This window comes from Pinus tabuliformis, chromosome X (assembly GCF_031772625.1).
Source record: "Pinus tabuliformis cultivar Carrire ecotype Pingquan chromosome X, CPIR1, whole genome shotgun sequence".
In the NCBI taxonomy this organism is placed as follows: Eukaryota; Viridiplantae; Streptophyta; class Pinopsida; order Pinales; family Pinaceae; genus Pinus; species Pinus tabuliformis.
In genome coordinates, this window is record NC_142308.1 from 1283915174 (window position 1) to 1283921064 (window position 5891).

A 5891-nucleotide genomic window follows, 5' to 3' on the forward strand; every position below is an offset into this window, starting at 1 on the left:
TTGCTTATTGAGTGTCTAACAAAAGCATTCAGTTGGTATAATGGTTATCCTTATTGTCACACCCATAAAAGAATTTAATTTTTATAGTTTTTATCGTTACTTGCATGTGGACAAGTCACATTGAGAAAGTATCATTAATATCATCTTCTCCTTGCGCGGAGGTTACACATACATGGTGTTTGATCGATTGTTTAGCCACTAGATCAATTAGTAGTTATTTGATATAAATACTACCCGTACCCATTGAGTTTCATCTTATTCTGTATTTGAACCATATTGGGGGTCTTTTGCGTTAGAAGTCCTCAACGGGTGGCTCATACGTACCAAAGCTAAAGCTGGCTATTAATCTCATGTTTTTTGAATAGGTAGCCTTGTATACAGAACCTCCCATGTAGGTTATCTTCCGGCATAGAGAAATTTAAAATTGCAAGGCAAGGACAAGTAATAAGAAGTTTCATAACATTTGGCCAAGGTCATGCATAAGACTGCTGCCGATCATGTTGGCTGTCAAAGCCTCACTACTTTCTCATGCCCTCTCATTTCACAGAGATGGTCATAGATTCAGCTTGTCTCCCCTTCTTTCATTCTCTTCCACGTCCACTAGAACAAAAAGTTCAAAGGAATTTGTAGCCACGAGTAGGGCCACGAGTGATCACACTCCTTCTGTGAGGCAAATTTTATGGCACACCACTGCCACCACCAACGAAACAAACAACACTGTGGCATCTAGCGAGGAGGGAGTAGGACAGGGAGAGGAATCGAGATCAAATCCAACCAAGATGCAAGTAGAGGAGTATGAGGTGGTGGTGGAGAAGCCCATCAACATCAAGTTTTACAAGGGATCTAATCGTGGCACTTACATTGATCTTATTGCTACTGGCGCAATGCTGAAAAGACAAAAATGGTTACAGTTGGTGACAAAGTTATTCCTACTAGTGTTTTATTTGAGACAGAAATGTGGCTTGCAGCTCGATATGGCCGCACAATGTACACTATATGCCAATGAATTGGGCATTTACTAATGAGAATACAGAAAAAATATAAACTTCTATTATGTTTGGTCCACTCTAGAGGGAAAAATAGTGAGGTGCTTTGGTCTTTTAGTAATGGAAGTTGAGGAAAGTCCCCGGGCCAACCTTAACAGAAAATGCAAGTTCAAAAGAGAAGATCTATGATTTGTAGAACATCTGGCACTCCCAGCGGGCAAGTCTAAGACGCGAGTGGAGCCTCACATCCTAGATGATGCTCGGCGAAGCAACTGGCCATGCTCATAGTGATGCCGTAGGACACACGACACGTAGGCTATTTCCATCACTAGAGGTTTTATGAGCCTAGAATTATTTGCTTTATATGGACATGATTCAATTTTATGAATAGGGATGTATCTATTTCAATCATTCAAAAGCCATCATAGTTCCTCCTTAGGTAAGAGGCCTCTTCTTACGAGTCCTAATTTCAATGATTTTCGTTGGTATAACTGGCCGAAATGGTAGGGATAAGGATGCACTAATTAAATTATAGGTGTGTATTATTTTATATAAGCTATTTTTTTATATATAAATAAAGCATCCCATAAGAATATGAATACCTTCTGCTATTTTCTCCTCAATGTTGTTTGATTTTCATTAAGCTTTGAAGGTTGCATGTTCATCCTTTCTTGTTTGAATACGAAGAGTGTTGTGGATGAACCAGGATAATGTGCAAACTCATTTGTGTGATTACATGCATTTATGCCTTATTACGTGCTTGCGATGAGCTGCATTTGTGTGTTTTCAGGAATGGATAGCTTAGATTTTCACTAAATACCATGATTTAAAATTGGTTTAATTTTAGATGGTTATAGTTGAGCTTGATGAATGAACAAATTTTTAATGTTTTAAAGTATGATTAGTGTATTGAAAGTTTGGATGATGGATTTTAGTTGTGTGGTCATCATGGCTTATAAATATGAATGCAAGTGTTGAAAGGAGTAATGGTGGATAAGGAAAGTTTGAATCCTATGCCATTAGGTCTTTTCTTCCATACTGTCATCATATTACTTTGCTCATCTTAGGATTAAATTATGAGTTGTACGATTGCTATGTGTAATCTATCCAAGCACATAGCTTAATGGAATAATTTTTTTACTTATAAAGATCTTAAGAAAGGTTGAAATATGAAGGGAAGAAATGTTTAACTCTTATGAGGTAATTAGCAAACACAAATAGATACAATGATAAGTTCTCTTTCCATAGATCATGGCCAACATGAGGAAATATTAAAATACAAGTATATAAATGGAATCTATATAAATCATTGGAAATAAGTTCATGACATTCTATCAATAGTATCAAAAGTTCATGGTTAGTTACTTTGTTTTCATCCTAGAAAAGATTCTAAAGGTTTTCCTTATTTGTATCTATTCATGAAGTTTTCCATGAAAGATCATTAATCTCATGAAAGATAGGATATTAGACTAGGTATTTTGGTTTTTTAAAATTGTCTTTCAATTTATTATTTTGTGTTAATTGGTGTATATACATGTGATGATGAAGTTCATTTTAGATGATGTGGTTTTTCCACTGGTTGAACCGTTTAATTCACCCTTATTGGGGAAATGCTCCAAATATACAGTGCTGAAGGGAACTAAAACTTACTAGGTCATTATTAAGATATTCAGTAGAAATATGCATATTTAATTTGATATGAATAGTTTGAAACTTATAGGTTTATTTTTGCATAAATAAATATCCTAATAGTTGTAACTAAAATATGCAAGAGACACAAATTATATTTCTAATCTAGACTGAATTGGGGTCAGAGTTGTAAAGTGTACGAACACATGTAATACAACTCATTGTATAGAGGTTGGAGAAGACATCATATGTTAATAATTTTATGACTCTAATAGATAAACCAATGGATCTGGAACCCAAAATTACATCTAGAATAAATACATGATGGGAGTGTAAAAGAAGCTCCTAGTGCTTCTCGATTAATAGTAGTAAGACATTATTAAATAAAAGCTTAACGGCACATTCTCAAGTTCACTCAAATTCTAATGTGTCAATTATTACAACCCAAAGTATGCAACCTCCAATCCAAAACCTTGATGCTCATATCAATCCAGATATGTATAGGTTTCTATTAGTAATAGATCTCACAAATACAAACCTTTCAAATCTGCAGCAAGAAGAAGATACTTCCATTAGAATGATTGCAAATCTTATGAATGTACTTCTTGTAGGAGTTGATAAGACTAAAATGATTTGTATGATTCTAATATAATTAAACAAATTATACATGATCTATGAGAACTGAAATGACATATAGATTAGATATGGTGATGTTGGATGCATTCGAAGTTAGAAATAAAGCAACTCAGAGAATCCTAATGACTAACAATAATTTCACACTACATTCGGAACATGACTTGTCCAAATTAATTAAAAAATTTATTGGTAAAGCAAAAGGCTTTGTATTATTACACTGTATGATGGTCTAAGGATCTTATTCTAGTAGTAAAATAATGCATGCATCAAGTAAGGTGTAACATATAAAGGTTATAGGTGACGAAGAAAGAGGATAACAAACCATGCAACAACTTGTTGTTAAATAAGTATGATGCTTCAATGATATTGGATGGCTAGGTGGTATTGGTAATCTTGATTATGGTGCACAAAGAAAATTGGTTTCGATAAAATATATCTAGCAAGCTATTAAAAATAATGCACAATTGTACAATATGGGATGCATATTCTGTATGAGTATTCCCTACCAAACAATATTAGAGAAGTTTATGTGTCAGAATGCATTGATAATGTTGTCTTCTTGTGAATGTGACAACGTAATAATTTTTGCATAAACTACTTTGGAATTTATTCCAAGAAATGAATTATATTCTACCAAGTCATGATGTAGTGATAAGGTGGGGTGACAACATGTAAATGACCTAGGTTCACACCTTGTTACACATAGTGCCTAAAAACATAGAGGGTATGGAATTGAGAACATTGTAACCTTCATTTATTATTTACGTATAGATGTATGTACATGCATACTCATTATTTGATAAGGTGATAGTCCAACCAAGCATGAAGTAGGGTTAGAAATAGAAAACATGAATTCATGAAAAGAAACCATTGCAAGGGGATGAAATCATCTGGTATAACTCAACTATGGTTAAGGTACTTTTGAATACCAATCAATTATTTTCCTGGCAAAAGACAAGGTAAAGGTTGTTAGTAAACTTCAAATATAACATGGAAGTCCATACTAGATTAACTATCATAGTCAATAGCTTGCTTTATGATGGGGCGTAGGTCATATTCCGGTGTTATTATGACCTTTTCTGGTGATAGAGTCAATCCAAAAACCCAATTTTATTGGTATTGTGAAGATGTATTATAAATTTCTTACCTTTGAGTTATCATTTTATCTCATGGATGAAATTTTCCTACAGCCAAAATATTTATGAACCAAATTATCTCAGTAAAAGCAGTTAAACACTTTCACATGAATGCTCTAGTTGCAAAAGTTGAACAGGTCCACTAATTCTCTATTCTCCAATTGAAAAATTGAGCATGGTTCGACTGGGCTTAGTTGAAAGTAATGTGAATAAATAATTAAAGGAATTTTTGGCATTGACTTGATGCTATATTAATAATAATAACATTGCTTGAAAACATTTTTATAATGTACATGTCATGTATATGATGTTATGGACATTTGGTATTGTGTACACATTGTACAGGTAGTACTATGTACATGTGGTACATATGGTACTGGTGTGGATGCAGGTATTGCATGATGTTGGATGATGTGTATAGTTGTATGTGTGTGATGCACACTATGTGTATGTGCACATGGTTGAGCAGTAGACACTGGTGGTTGTCTAGTGTCGCAACCTATCCAGAGTGTGTATACAATAAAGAAAAAGGTGAAATAAGGATTGATTAAAGAATAAGTATCAATATTTTATTTCAGTTTTAGTATGCATGTGATTTATGATTTTGGTCTATGATGATTGCATGCGATTTAGGATTTTTATGGTTATGTTTTGAGCTAAAATGATATGATATTTCTATACATGTTAATTTGGTCCAATATGTGAGTCTAACTTGTTGTGACTAATGCAGGGAGACTGCAAGAAGCAAGTGTTCGGCAAGAACACAAATGCATTGGAATAGCATGCATTTCTTTATATTATTTAAATACAATGAGATTGAAAATGAAGAATAATAGTTAAATGGCGAGAAACATTGACCCATAGTTACTCAAATAGTAGTATTAGGATATTTAGTTATGACATTAACTGTGGTAAAAAAAATTGAGCTTTCCAGGGCATCTAAAGTCTCTCACAAAATTGATTGAAATAAACGTTGTAGGTATCAATTGAAGGAGATTTGTGGGTAGAACTCCTTTGTAACCTATATATCAGAAGATCTGATTAAGGTGGCAAGGCCATGAGAACTTGTCATTTTAGAGAGAGCTACCTGTAAATGAGGAAATCAATTGTAAGATGCAGTAATACACCGAGGAAGATGTAAGTTTAAGGGGGGGAGTATGTAACACCCCTCCGTTGTATGTAACACCTTGTTGCTATCATGTCAAACCTAATCTAAGACTAAGTTGTAACAGAAAATCTAGGTCTGAGGTCTAACAATGAAAGTAAATTCTTTATTATTAAATAAATAAAGACAATTTAATTGCTTGGAAAACTGAACACCAAGAGATGAGATCCTTTCCAAATGAAATCCCATTGGTGAATGGGAATGGATAATTCTTTCATGATAAGACATATAGGTTAAAATTTTAGATAAGCTTAATGGAATGAGAGATAAATATACATTAAGTTATTTAGCTAAGAAATATGGTAAGTTTAAATAAAAAATAAAATCCTTGCAGGAGAG

General features: G+C 33.6%; 1 pseudogene; it reads left to right on the top strand.

The window, feature by feature from the left end:
- The first annotated feature begins 497 nt into the window (after window positions 1-497).
- On the top strand, window positions 498-1117 carry LOC149144741 (phosphoglucan phosphatase LSF1, chloroplastic-like; annotated as a pseudogene).
- Window positions 1118-5891: the final 4774 nt, after the last annotated feature.